A 14,916-nucleotide genomic window follows, 5' to 3' on the forward strand; every position below is an offset into this window, starting at 1 on the left:
GGATTCCTCTTAACTGAAAGGGGAATAGAGGCAAATCCTAATAAGTGTGCTGCCATCTTGGCGATGAGGAGCCCGACTACCATGAAGGAGGTGCAGCAACTTACAGGTCGGATGGTCGCCCTGTCTCGTTTCGTGTCGGCTAGCGGAGAGAAAGGCCATCCGTACTTCCAGTGCTTAAGGCGAAACAATAAGTTTCCCTGGACGAAGGAGTGTGAAGAGGCCTTCGTCAAGCTTAAAGAGTACCTGGCGAGCCCGCCGGTTTTTTGCAAACCGTTGGTGGGAACCCCTCTCAGGTTGTATTTTGCTGTGACTGAGAGGGCGGTGAGTGCGGTGCTCGCCCAAGACCAATACTAGGCTCAGAAGCCTGTTTATTTCTTCAGCAAGGTGTTGCAAGGCCCGGAGGTGAGGTATCAGGCCTTGGAGAAAGTTGCACTGGCTGTGGTATTTTCGGTGAGGAGGTTGCGCCACTATTTTCACAGTTTTACAGTGCTGGTGATGACCGACTTGCCCATCCAGAAAGTCCTGAAGAAGCCTGATGTAGCTGGGAGGATGGTGAAGTGGGTGGTGGAGCTGTTGGAGTTCGACATCAAGTATGAGCCCCGAGGTCCGATCAAAGGACAAATTTTCGCCGATTTTCTGGTCGAACTCTCGTCAGAAGCAGCGCGAGTTGAAGGGGATGATTTTCGTTGGGTGCTCTCGGTGGACGGATCGTCGAACCAGCAGGGTAGCGGTGCTGGAGTCATTCTGGAAGGGCCCAACGACGTGCTGATAGAATAGTCCCTGAGGTTTGCCTTCAAAGCCAACAACAATCAAGCAGAGTACGAGGCGTTGATCGCCGGAATCTTGCTGGCCAAGGAGATGGGAGCTAGGGTACTGATGGCTAAGAGTGACTCGTTATTAGTCACGAGACAAGTAACAGGCGAGTTCCAGGCCAAGGATCCACAAATGGCGGCTTACTTGAAGTACGTGCAGGAATTGAAGGGTTCCTTTGTCTCGTTTGAAGTAGTGCATGTGGCCAGAGAACAGAATGCCCGAGCAGACTTGCTAGCTAAGCTCGCCAGTTCGGGCAAGGGGGGTAGGTAGGCAGAGGACGGTGATCCAAGAAACTCTGAAGATGCCTAGAGCATTTGTGGCAGACCACCTGGTTCTTCAGATAAGCAAGTCGATGGAGAAAGCGGCGAGGAGTCACAGGTCTTTGACTCAAGAGACCTTGAGATCGCCGAGAATAAGAGCATGTCGGGGGGAGAGGCTGAACATGACGCAGGTCTGTGCTACGCATGAGCCAGACACGTGGATAACACAGTACCAGCGATGCCTAGCAGACGGCCTTCTCCCGCTGGATCCGACGGAGGCTAGGAAGATAAAGAAGAACTCCAGCAAGTTCACAATGATTGATGGCGAGTTGTATAGGTTTGGGTTCACACACCCACTCCTGGAATGTGTGCACGGAGAAAAATGTACAAGAATTATGGCCGAGCTCTATGAAGGGATATGTGGAAGTCACGTCGGGGGTCGAGCTCTGGCTGCAAGAACCCTCCGTGTAGGTTACTACTGGCCAACAATGAGGGAGGACTGCAAGAGGTATGCACAATGTTGCAAGCAATGTCAGCAGCACGCCGATTGGCACAAAGCGCCTCCAGAAGAGTTAAAGTCGATTTACAGCCCTTGGCCGTTTCATACGTGGGGAATTGACATCCTGGGACCTTTCCTATTGGCGATCAGGCAGATGAAGTACTTGGTGGTGGCAATTGAATATTTCACCAAGTGGATCGAAGCAGAACCAGTAGCCCAGATCACCGCACACAAGATCGAGAGCTTTGTATGGAAGAACATCGTGTGCCGGTTTGGTGTGCCTAAACGCCTGTTGTCAGACAACGGGACTCAGTTTGCAAGTCACCTGCTGAAGAAGCTGTGCGAAGAGGTGGGAAGTCAGCAGGTGTTTGCATCCGTCGATCACCCTCAAACAAACGGCCAAGTAGAGTCCGCCAATCGGGTGTTGCTAAGAGGCTTGAAGAGAAGGCTAGAGAAAGCCAAGGGATCATGGGCTGAGGAGGTACCCCGCATAGTCTGGGCGTACCACGCCACCGAGCAGTCAGGAACCCATGAGACCCCGTTTAGCCTGGTCTATGGATGCGACGCAATGATTCTAGTGGAAATCCAGGAGAACTCGCCGAGATTCCAGCACTTCGTAGCGGAACACTCGAATGAAGAAAGAAGGTTGAATCTGGATTTGCTGGATGAGGTCAGGGAGGAGGCGAGAGTAAAAGCCGAGGCAGTGAAAAGGAGGATCGAACGAAGATACAACTCGAAGGTGATGCCAAGGCAGTTTAAAGAGGGCGACCTAGTGATGAGGAAGGCCCACCAGTACGAGATGGAAAACAAGTTATCGCCTAAGTGGACAGGACCGTTCAGAATAATCGAGGCACTCGGGAACGGCACCTACCGCCTAGAGACATTGGAAGGAGGGGCGATTCCTCGCACTTGGAATGCCACACACCTCAAGTTATATTACAGTTAAAGCTTTGTAAGTAAAAACAAACACGAAGAGATATGCAAGCTTTCTGTTAAAACAGTTTGAAGGGGGCACTCTTTTTTCCCTAAGGAGGGTTTTTAATGAGGCCACCCAATAAAAGAAGAGTTTTCAAGCTTAAAGTTTTTGAGTTTGCATGCATGTTTATGTTGAAGGCTTGTAGAAAGGTGCATGCTCTCAGTTAAAGTTTTTATGTCCCTATCGTTTTTCGGCGATTGGCGGCACAGTTAAAGTTTTAAAGTCCCCCTCGCTTTTCGGCGATCGGCGGCATCAGTTAAAGTTTTAAAGTCCTCATCGTCTTTCGGCGATCGGAGGCACCAACAATGATTAAAAGACCTTAACGCCCTCGCGCGTTCTGAGGCGAGAAAGAGATAAAAGTCCTCCTCGACTTTCTGCGAGTGCAGGTGAGAACAGATTGAAAGTCCTCAGTGCATCCAGGGAAGAGGAGATGTAATCCCTGGGCAAAGTAGAGGCACTAAATAAAGACCTTCTCGCCGTCGAGCGAGTTCAGGCAAGATAAAGACCTTCTCGCCGTCGAGCGAGTTCAGGCAAGATAAAGACTTTCTCGCCGTCGAGCGAGTTCAAGCAAGATAAAGACCTTCTCGCCGTCGTGCGAGTTCAGGTAAGATAAAGACCTTCTCGTCGTTGAGCGAGTTCAGGCAAGATAAAATCCTTCTCGTCTTGAACGAGTTCAGGTATGGTGTAAAGGGTGGAAGAAGTTTAAAGGATGGCTAAGGTAGGTTCAAAGAGAACACCGTTCAAGGAAGTAAGGGCCCATTTCGATGGAGCAAATCAGTGAGTAAACGATGGAGCCCGAGGAATCGCTAAGTTAATTTCTTTAAAGCGATTTCTACAAGGAATAGCGAAGTAAACAGAGAGACAAGGCGCAAAAGCGGAAGAAGTTATAATAGAAGCGGTATCAGTTCAAATGCATAAGAAGAAAAGAAGAATTATTACAAGTAAAGATCATGCAAAAAGAAATAGGCGCTGAATCTCAGGAATTAAGTGATGGAGGGAAGCGATTAATCTTCAGAAGGCACGATCTTCCCATCCACCACTTCGTTGCATATTGACACCATGGAGAGGTCGAGCTCGGGGTACTGGCAAGCGACTTGCTCCAGGGCGGCGTCGAACCCGGCGGCAAGGACTTGGGCGGAGCTTTGCTCGAGCTCTTCGGTTTGCTGCTTGAGCTCCTCGGTTTGTTGCTTCAGCTCATCAGCTCGTTTCTTCAGTTCTTCAGTTTCCCCACGAGCTTGAGCAAGGTCTTCAGCAACCTTCTTGCCTTCGTCCCGCGTCTGGGCCAGCTCTGCAACAGTTCTCTTGTTTTCCTCTCGAGCCTTGGCGAGCTCATCCACGGCGTCGTCCCTCTCCTTCTCGACCTTTCCAAGGAGAACCTCCCGATCAGCCGACCTTTTTTCAAGGTTCTCTACCTTGGCTGCATCCGCTTTCATTGATGCCTCCAAGTTGGCCACCTTGAGCCTGTAGGGAACCAGCTTACTCTCCAGCTCGATTTTCTCTTGAGCTAGGAGGTGCAGTTTCTGGTGCAGATCGGAGGCCTCCTTGCGTGCAACCCTCAGCTCAGCACTCATGGCATCCTCCACCCTTGAGTGATCGATCTCTGCCATCATTAGATTGCAAGACAGTTTTTCTGCCTCAATCCTTATCAGGCGATTCTCCTCCTGGAGTGTTGAGATCTCGTCCTGAAGCTTTTTGTTTGAGCTCTTCACAACCTTTGTTACGATCGAGGGGAGGTCCTCTGCCATCATCTTGAGTTTAGCAGTGAAGGGCCCCCAAACTTCTTTGACCAAGGGGGGGAAGGCTTGCAGCTGCTGTTGGTGGAGGTGCTGAAGGAGCCTGATGCTGGCTTTCACCACCACCCTCTTGAGTTGGTAGAGCGAGGGGGGCTTCCTGGCGTGGTGGTGAAGTGGGGGACTCGGTTATGAGTATCGGCGAGTTGTGGGCACCTTCATCCCCACCTGGTGCGGCTCCAGCAATCGAGGTGGTTGAAGGAGGACCCTCTCCAGCAGATACAAACGGCGTGGAGGCGCTAGGAGGGTTCTCTATGAAGTTGGGCTCGCTGCCTTCAACCACAGGGAGCGCGACCGCCAAGGGTGTTGCTTGGACTGGCGGTGTTGGAGCTGGGGGAGAGGGCGGTGTTGGAGCTGGGGGAGAGGGCGGTGTTGGAGCTGGGGGAGAGGGCGGTGTTGGTGTTGGGAGAGCGGGTGGTGAAGAAGGTGCCACCCTTTTTCTTTTGGTGACAAGGCCGTCCTCAGTCGCCTCGTCATCCTCATCCTCTTGAACCACTTGAGGGGTTTTCCTCTTTGGTTTCCTCAAGATGAGCTTTTTTCGTTGAAGGGCGGGCAGTGTCTCTGGAGGAGCTGGACCTTGAGGAGGCGATCTGCCCTGGGCAGCGGCGATCTCCACCACCGAGTTGGGCACGGTTTGGGAACCCGTCACCAACTTATGAGTTTGGGCGAGCGCCCTCAGTTCAGCTAATTTGCCTTTGCCCAACATGAAGTCTGCACAGGGTAAGAATAGACAAGTAAGCACAAGAGCAAAAACAAAATATACGAGTATGTGTGTGAATAATGCAAACAAATGGCGCATGAATTAAAAACCAAGTCTAGTACGCAACAAGCAGGACGCCCGATGGTAGATAACAGAGATGCGAAATCAGTCCCAACACAAAACGAAAACCTAAGTGTCGAGGTAAAGGCTAACCTATGAGCTTCGAGTTGGCCCTCGGAGAACTCGAAGGAGATTATTGAGGAGGTGGGAAAGGTGATGTTGGCGGCTACTACTTTCTTCCAGAAAAGACATAGATCTTTGTCTAGCTCGCCCATGTTGTCAGGACTTCTGGGCCTCCTAAAGCTCTCTTTGGCGTCTTTGTTCCCCTTGTGTACCCAGTACAAGGGGAAGCCGTCGAGCAGAGAAGGATCTTGGTCATTGGCGCACACCTTCACGAATTTTCCTTTCCAATCTTTGTAAGATTGCTGGAAGATGGAGAGGATTGACCTCCCAGCAATCCCGTTCAGGCTAATCTAGAGGCGGTCTCCTGGATTCTTAGCTTCAAAAAGGAAGAGGAAAACGTCAACCGAAGCTGGCAATCCCAGGTGTGCGCACATGATCTGAAACACCCTTACGAACGCCCAGCTGTTGGGATGAAGCTGGGTGGGGGCGATATCGAGCTCGGTTAATAATTCCCTCTCGTAGCGAGTGAAGGGAAGTCAGAGCTTCACCTTCTTGAAGAACGTCGCGTAGAGGAAGCAGAACAGCTCGTCGTTGTTCGCTTTATCGTCGGCGCAGATCAGTTCATCCGGGTGGCAAGGCAGCACGGCCATTTTGCTGTCATGCTCCTTATGGAATGAGAGCTCGGATTGGTCCCCTTTCCTTAGTCGGTGCACGCCCAACTCTGTGTTTATGGAAGAGGTTTCTTTCAACAAAGCTGAGGTGGCCCACGGGTAGAGCTTCTTGTAGTCTTGTGTGGGAATGGAGGCTCCTCCGGCGACTGGTGGAGTTGCCTGAGGGAGATTGGAGTGAGAAGTTGCAGGCCTCTCAGCCTGCGTAGAAGGAGCACCAGATGCTCGTGGTAGGTTATGTGCTTGGGGTGGAGGGTTTCGCGATGGAGGAGGAGGGTTCGCGGTGATTTTCGTGCGAGCCATCGCAGGAACTGCAAAGGAAAAAGGAAAAAGGATGAACAAAGGTTACAGAGAATGACTCGATTGTGGGCGAAGAATGGAGAACGAACGAACGGGAGTTCGTTGTGACGAATGTAATGGAAGACGAAGCCCTAAGTTACGAGAGGGAAGAAGAGGAGGAAACAACCCACAGCGTATGCACCAGACAGATAATGGATGATGCGAATCGGTTAAAATGCAGCAAATATCAACAGAAGAAGTAAAAGAGGTACCTTTCGACGATCAGATGAGCGTTGAAGGGAGTTGGAGATTGAGAGAGTTGAGGAGCGTCGTGGGTTCGCAGAGAAAACTCAGAGCGTTTGAGAATGCAGAGAGATGATGAAACAGTGGAAATGAAAGGGTTTAAGGGTTTTTCAAACGTTTTTGAAAGCGCAAACGACAGCTGAAGATGACCGTTGATGAAGCCACGTGTCGAGCGATTGGAAAAAGGGGTTTGGTGGAGCGTTAGAAAAGCAGAGGGTACGAACGTTTGGAATTCCGTGCCAAGCGCCACGTAGATCGGCAGTGATGTGACCTCTTAGTCTTTTCGCTGGACAAGTCTTCGCTTAAGACTAGGGGGCTTGTGTACCGCCCAGGTAGTCGGAATTGATGACGTGGCAGCAAGCTATAATATAGGCGTTGATGGAGATCAAACTCAAGAGGACATGGAGGCCAATCAACAAGATCAAGAAGAGGTGGAGGCACAAATGGAGGACGCCCATGGAGGTCAAAGTCCACCTCAAAGGATTACAAGAAGCATGTTCAAAGCTTTGGGAGCTAAAGGACATTTATTTTCTCTTTTTGTAATTTCTTTAGTTGAAGGTGCTTAGAGGGAAACATTAGAAACCTCTTTTGTTTTAGCATCTTTTAGGCTTTAGTTAGGAGCTTTAGGAGGGGGGGTGTATTAGTAGATAGGTGTAGGAGTAGAATAGGAGGTGCCAAAGTGAAGGAAAGAGTCACACCTTCCTCATGCATGGTTTAGGCGCCGGTTTTAGCTAGTTTTAGGAGGGAATTTTTGAAATGTTTAGCTTGCATTTTCAGCACCTTAGGCTATAAATAGAGGTGCTCTCTTTGTAAAATTGAGATTGGAATTAATCTAAGAAAACTCTACTCAAATTTTGAGTGAATTTTGGAGAGCTTTGAGCCTTCTTCTCTAGTCTTATCTTGATGGATCATTGGAGTCCTCAAGTGGCGGCATCACTCTCATCTAGGAGCATTCCACACTTCTAGTGGCGAGATCATCCAACATTCTTCCATCTTCATGAGCACTCTCTTCTCCTTCCTTTCTTCTCTTTCTATTGTTTTTGTTAGCTTGTGTTCTTGAGTTTTGGTTTGGTGTTCTTGCTGTTTTTTTTATGAGTTTTGGTTCGGCAGTTTTATATTTCAGTCCATTCATCTTGTTCCTTTGCTTTTCTTACTCTTTTGTTTGGTTCAATTTGACTAAAATTGGTTCATCCAAATGAGTTTGGGATTTGGTACAAGTTTTTGGTGAGTTCTTGTCTTAGAACAATGATCCAACTCTAAGAAAAGTGCCTCTATAATGTCTAACTCAAGGTGACTCCTAAGAAGGTCAAGAACCTTTCTCTATATGGCTATTGGAATCACATCAGGCGTGTTGAATGGGACGCCTGACTGGTAGAAGGGAAGGAAGTCGGGGGGGCTCGTGTAGTTGCCAGTCGTTAAGATGGCGTGCCCCGATCTCTAGCATACCTAAACCGGCGGTCACCGAGTTTGTGTCGTAGTCGCCGGATGTGAACCCAGGCGACAAGGCGATCGGAGATCGCCTAGAGGAGGACATCGCCGAAAGATCAGGAAAGCTTGTTCCAGGCTTTCGAGGCGAAGGATGAAGTTATCAGATGGTCATTCCCTAGCTGGCCAGAGGTTGAGGTCAGGGAACAGCTTACCCGAACATGCACAGTGAAGTAAGTGAAGTAGAATATAATGGCGGCCGACGAGACCACAGGGAAGGTGTATGTGATGACACCCGTACTTGCCACACAGAAGAGATCGCGCTCCAAGGCAGCTATACGCTGAGTTGCTTCCTGCATAGGTAACTTAGTCGAACAGCCTGAGGAGTAAGAAGTGACGCTCAAGCAGAGGATGCTCAAGCAGAGGATGCTCCAGATGGTGACACGTGTACAGCTGGATGCGAGCCACGTGTCCAGATGTGTAACTGTTAGGAGAGAGAAAGCGCACAGGTATATAAGGGATCCTAACGAACTTCTGAGGTATGCGCGTTTTAGAATACTTCTTTTACGCTCGCGAGAACTTGAGTACGCTGAGAGAGAACATTGCACGGTTCATGAAGTTCTTAGTTTTCCTCTTAGTATTTTGGTGGTTCAGTCGCTGACTTGAGCGTCGGAGCGCGATCGGCCGCAGCGGCGCCGTTCTGTCTTTTGCAGGTTCTTGGGGTGAATCAAGGTGAAGGACAGGAGCTAACACGGTGCAAAGTCGATCCAGAGGAAGCTACCTTTGACAAGGCAAGGCTCTCGCGTTCTGGTCAACAGGCAGGATCAAGTACCAAGTCTTGCCTTAGCCAAAAACTATCCCTCAAAAACTTCACACAATTCTTTTTCGAAGCGTGATTAATCCACTAATTAAACAAAGGTGAAATGTAATTACAACTCAAAGAAATTGAATTGTACAAATTTAATTTCAGCTTGCTAAACTATGCACTCCTTTGACTTGTTCTTGCTCTTCTTTGTTGTGCCCTTCAAAGTGTATGGTTTTTTATATTTGTATTTGTTGCTGCTCCTTGCCTTAACCTCTTATGATTTAAGCAATTAAATTCTTCAAAACAGTACCTACTAAGTAGAGCTAGACTCACATCAAGTCAATTTCCACTTAACAAGCACCAATTGAAATTCATCCACCAACAATTTTAAAGGTCAAGAAAAGAAAGCAAGAAACAAATTAAATTTGAAAAGTACCACAACAACTGGATTTAATGATATGACACAACTTAGAAGGAGTTCAGAATGATATTGGACAAGCAAATAAAAAATAGGCACTCAACAAAGGTTGGCACACAAAAGGAACCCAAAGATAGGCACTAGAATTGATTTGAAAAACCAAAAAGCACTAGTGGAAAATTAAGGTTCAGAAAGCGTCACTTAAAATATTTATGTTGAGCTAGAGTTTATGACATTTAAAATGTGTTCTCTTGGCCCCTCTTTGACCATAACTCTAGTGGTTGCCTTATTTTGATATTTAGGTGGCCTTTCAAAGGATTGGTGTTGGGGCCTCTTCCATCACGCTGGTAGGTCGCCCCTACATTCTTAAGCACGAAGGGCATCACTTTGTAACAGTAACAGGAGAGCTCCGTCATGAACTAAGGAGTCTATACCCTGAGGCACTGTATACCAGGGCGTCGATGCTAGGCACCGAGTAGGAGTCCTTCGGACAAGCTTTGTTAAGATCTGTGAAGTTCACACACATCCTCCACTTCCCGCTGGCCTTCTTGACCAACACTACGTTTACTAGCTACTCGGGGTATTGGATTTCCTTGATATGGCCAGCGGTCAGCAGCTTCTGGGTCTCTTCTCTGATGACCAGTTGCCTATCATCATTGAACTTTGGCCATCTCTGGCGGACAGGTCGGACCTTTGGGTCCATGGTGAGGTGATGACACAAGAAATCGGGGTCGATGACTGGCATGTCTGACGCTGACCATGCAAAAGCATCCATGTGTCGTGCTATGACCTCGACAATCTGGTCCTGGGCTTCTTGGCCCAGAGATCTGCCAAGTTTGAACATCTTACCCCCGATCTCCCTCTCCAGCACTTCCTCTACAAGCTCGGGTCGTCTCTCCCGGGCGATCTCGAGACGGGTGACCCCTTCTTCCCTTGGAGGTTGGGTAGTGACTGAGCACACTCCACTTTTGGTCATGAGGCTATTCTCACAGCACCTCTTGGCCTCCTTCTGATCAGACTTCATGGTGATCACGACTCCTTCAAGGGAAGACAACTTCATCTTCATATGCCTCGATGAGGCCACTGCTCCAATCCTTTTAAAAGAAGGTCTGCCCAAAAGAATGTTATAAGCTGAAGGAGCCCGAAAATTGTGTCTGGGTGGGGTGTTCTCTCTCGTGCGTGCCCTGGTTTGGGGCTTCCTTGCTTCGTACAGTGGATGTTCTCTCGGGGCCTTCTTCTCTTTCGTGGCCTCATGTACCTTCGTGGGCTGAGGACGACCTGTTCCCCGAGGTCGGACGGGGAAAACGCTACCGTGTTTTTCTGTAAGCCGGTCCTCTGCGACGATGTGTGCCACAACTCGACGCCTAATCTCGCAAAATGTCTTTGGGCAACATCTTATCAGCGAGTCGCTGAAAGCCCCTGGCAGCACTCCTTTGGTGAAGGCATGCACCGTCATGGCTTCGTCCTTGGTGTGTAGTTTCACCACTTGTACTCCAAACCTATTTAAGAACTCTTTCAATGACTCTCCCTGGTATTGCCTTACGTCAAAGAGATCGTAAGAGATTGGAGGGGGAGCCCGATTGACAATGTATTGTTCTCTAAACAGCGTTGTGAATTGGTCGAACGAAGTAATATGTTCGTCAGGAAGACTGACGAACCAGTCCAACACTGTGCCTGCCAGCGTGCTCATGAATAACTTATAGTACACAGCATCGGAGCTTCCTAAAAGCATAATCTGGGTGTGGAACACTGTGATATGCGCCTCTGGGTCCTCTACACCTATGAAGGTGACCTTTGGGCCCATGAACATGGCTGGTATCACATTGTCCATGATCACCTGAGAGAACGACATTGGGTGAGCCCTAACTGGTAGGGGCGGGGCTCGCTCATCCACGGTGCATACATTCTGCAAATTCCTGCTCAGCTCCTCATTGGTTCTGTGCAACTCTTCATTGTTCGCTTGCGATGTGGCCAAGTCAAATTGGAAACGATCCTGATCGACTCTAGACGCTGCTACCGCATCCTGAAGGGCGCGTATGGTCTCCATGAGTTGTTGCATGGTGACATTGTCCCCTCCTGCAGGCGCAGCAGATCCTTGCCTCGTGCTTCTCTTGTTGATGGTGGCTCTCAACACGATTGTGAATGGGACCTAGTTTTATCGGGCCCCACGGTGGACGCCAAATGTTCTCGCCAGTTGACTTGGTTGTCGGTTGACTCTAACGGCAACCCCAGGCCCCGGTTGTCTCCTCTTTCAGTCAAGTTTCCTTGGGTTGAAGAACGCCTTTCCTGCAAAGACAAAGGGGCGCCCTTACGGCCGTTTGCACTCTGACACTTAAGTCAGTAAGGGCTAAAGAAACAATAATGTGTGTAAAGCAGTTTCAGTCTTAGAAACGACGTACCTTTTCTAGGGTTCTTACCACCCTTTATATAGGTTGTATCTAGGGTTACTTCTGTTTTGTTCCCACGTCTCTTAGTGGGCTTAGGATTCATGGGAGAATGTTCTTGTGCCGCTATTACACAATCTTAGCGTATTCTAGCGCATATGAATTTCCTTTTCTAGAGTGCATGCACCTACTCATGTACCAATGCTGCGGAATCATCTGTTATGTACGTGCCCTAAGTTCTCATGTACCAGGCATGTAGTCTTTCCTTGGAAACCCTAACCCTAACGGGTCTTAGCGCCTCCAAGGAACACTTTCTTGTGTCGTACCCGAATGTACCATACACACCCCATGCATGATCCTCTCGTGACTTAGGTCTTTTTGGTATCTAGTGTTAACTCATACTGTTTGTGGGGCCCAGCTTACGTGGCCCACCATTACTATCATACCACAAATGTCCAATGTTCAATGTCTTTCTCTGGCGCCGATGATCGATGTCTTTCTTTGGTGCCAATGATCGAGGTCTTGGCCAGTACACAAGTACTGGAACCATCGTGATACGTGCCAGAAATGTCTTATAAAGACAATAACTTAGGGAACCGTCATGATATTGTGCAGTTAATTACAAAATTACCATCGTGCATTTTATAACTATGGTTATTTCTAAACCGTCTTTGTAAGGGGTCTTTTATGAATCTTTTTGTACTAGTGATAGTTCTTACAACCATTTACAAGTTTATTATTTTGGTGAGGAAGACGAACATGTTAAAAATATTAGTATAATTTAAAAAATAATAATTTCAATCCCAGGTTATTATTAGTTTTATAGACTATTACTTTTATGGGTAAACATTGCTTCAATATTTTTCGAATGTTACTTTTGTGATTTTTGCACTTATTATATTTTAAACCCAAAGCAAGAAAATAAAATGACAACGACACAACCACTCTTATAAAAATTTTCAATCTTTTTTCTATTATTATTATTATTATTTTCTTAAAACATTGGTGTTCATAAGGTTCATAGATTCTTCGATACACTTGATTGATCTAGAAGATTTTGTATCTTGAGAGAGGAACAAATATTATTTTGACAAAGAAACAAGCTCTCGACCATGTATTGTTATTGTTTGTCATAAGAATTGTTTGGTTTGATCAAATTTCATTTATTCTCATCTTTGTCTTTTTACTTACATTCTTAAAGAGAAAAATATTCATTATTCTTTTTATTGAAAAATCCAAGATAATATTTTTCTATATTTGTTTGTATTTGTCTCAGGAGACCTATCTCAAAAAAAATCTTGAAAGGTTTGGCATAACAAAATTGAAACCTATTTCTACATCGCTTGTGAGTGTTGGTAGTATGTTTACGTCTAACCCAAGAAGAGCACATTGGTATGCTCTTAAGTGTATCCTTCGATATTTGAAGGGATCACTTTGAAAATTCTTGATTTATGGTAGAGTTAGACGATCTGTCAAAGATGTTCCCTTTTGTTCCGGCCGGTTGACCTGGGTCGTCTTTACGAGTGGCTTGTACTCACGAGCTAGAGCACCTTCGTTCTCTCTTGTATATGAGTACCTGAAAAAGAAGAACAAAGGGGCGCCCTCGCGGCTGTTTGCACTCCGACGCTCAAGTTAGCTAGCGAGAAACACCAAAGTGACTGAAAATTGTATGATTATCTCAATAACTGGAATTGTGTGGCTAAACTGTGTTGCCCTAATTGCCTTGTGCTCACAGCTGGGTGTGCCGTCAAGAACAACTAGGGTTTAGTGCTCTGTATAACTATGAAAGTGTACCTTACTAGGGCTCTTCGTGCCCTTTATATAGGTGAAAACTAGGGTTTACCTCTGCGTTGCTTGCTATTATCTAGGGTTCCTTGGAGAAGGTCCTTGCGCCGCTATCTTTAGGATCTTAGCGTATCCGGCCCATGGACTTCCCTTATCTGGAGTGCAATGTATAACCTTGCGGCCACTTGGGCTTTAACTTAAGCGTCGTATCTCTTGCGCTATGTTGACTATACGATGCCTATGTTGACTTCTTGACCACCTACCTTTCTCTTGTCCACGTCATCACACCCGATGACCTGGACGGTACACCTTTGAAGGCTTTATAGACTGAGATTTTGTAGGGTCTTTGGACACTAGAAAATTACTCACTAGCTATGTGCTTAATGCTTATGGTATTGCTATCAATTGGAAGACCAGTCTCCAAAAGGTAGTGGTTTTGTCAACCGCAGAAGAAAAGTATATTGTCATAACTGAAGTAGTAAAAGAAGCCTAGTGGCTTAAGGGCCTAGCCAAAGAGCTGAAGATGTAAGATCAAGTTGTAAGAGTTCAATGTGATAACGGTAGTGCAATACAATTGTCAAAGAACCAAACTTATCATGAAAGAACGAAGCACATTGATGTGAAGCTACACTTCATGAGAGAAGAAATTTTTCGTGGACCTGTGAAGGTGGTAAAGGTCTCGACAGGTCATAATCCATTTGATATGATCACGAAGGTATTTTCTGGCAGTAATTTCTTTCATTGTTTGAATCTAAGCCAGTTGATTGGTGTTTAAAGTCTATAATGGACTTGAAATTTTAAAGTGTTTTATCACTCAGGAGGTTTATACTAAACCATTGTGGAGATATGTTAAGTTTGGTTCAGGTAAAAATCTAAGTTTCAAGTTCCTAGATCATCTAGATGTTTCATTGTCTAATGGTTCAAGATTTTCAAACGGATAGTATTCATCTGATGGCTATCATCGTTTGATGGGTATCATCGTCTGGTGAGTATAAGCGTCTGTGGAGAATTTTTGTTTTGTTTTGTCTGCTTATTTTATTTAATTTCCCTGTAACTGTTGGCGCCTCATGGTATTTTAAACTCAACTGTTGCATACGTGGTTGGTTTGTATGAGAAACGCACATAGTAGGAAGTTGTATGACAATTACTTTCTGTCTTGTAACGTGAACTTCACATTTATATGTAACGTAACAGTTGAGATTTTTGTGGTCAAGTTTAGAGAGAAAATTTGTGTTGTAATATCTAAGGATACTGATAGTGAAACTCTGTTCGTGGACGTAGACTTGAATTTTTGTAAAGAAGTTGTATATAATGAAATGAATTCTTTTAAATAAATAAAACTTGGTTTTTAATTAAGCTTCCTCCTGGTTGTAAAAGTATTGGATGTAAATGAGTTTTTAAGAAAAAAATTAAGAACTAATAGATTTATAGACAAATTTAAGGCAAGACTTATTGTTATTGGTTGCCAAGAGGTGTATATTTCTTTGATACATATTCATCTTTTTCAAAAGTTACTACTATTAGAGTTTTAAGTACAATTTTTTGTATTTTTTTTTATAAATTTATCAAATGGATATTAAAATGGTGATTTAGAAGAGAAAATATATATGAATGAACCCGAGGGCTTT

Source organism: Phaseolus vulgaris, unplaced genomic scaffold (assembly GCF_000499845.2).
Source record: "Phaseolus vulgaris cultivar G19833 unplaced genomic scaffold, P. vulgaris v2.0 scaffold_18, whole genome shotgun sequence".
Lineage (NCBI taxonomy): Eukaryota > Viridiplantae > Streptophyta > Magnoliopsida > Fabales > Fabaceae > Phaseolus > Phaseolus vulgaris.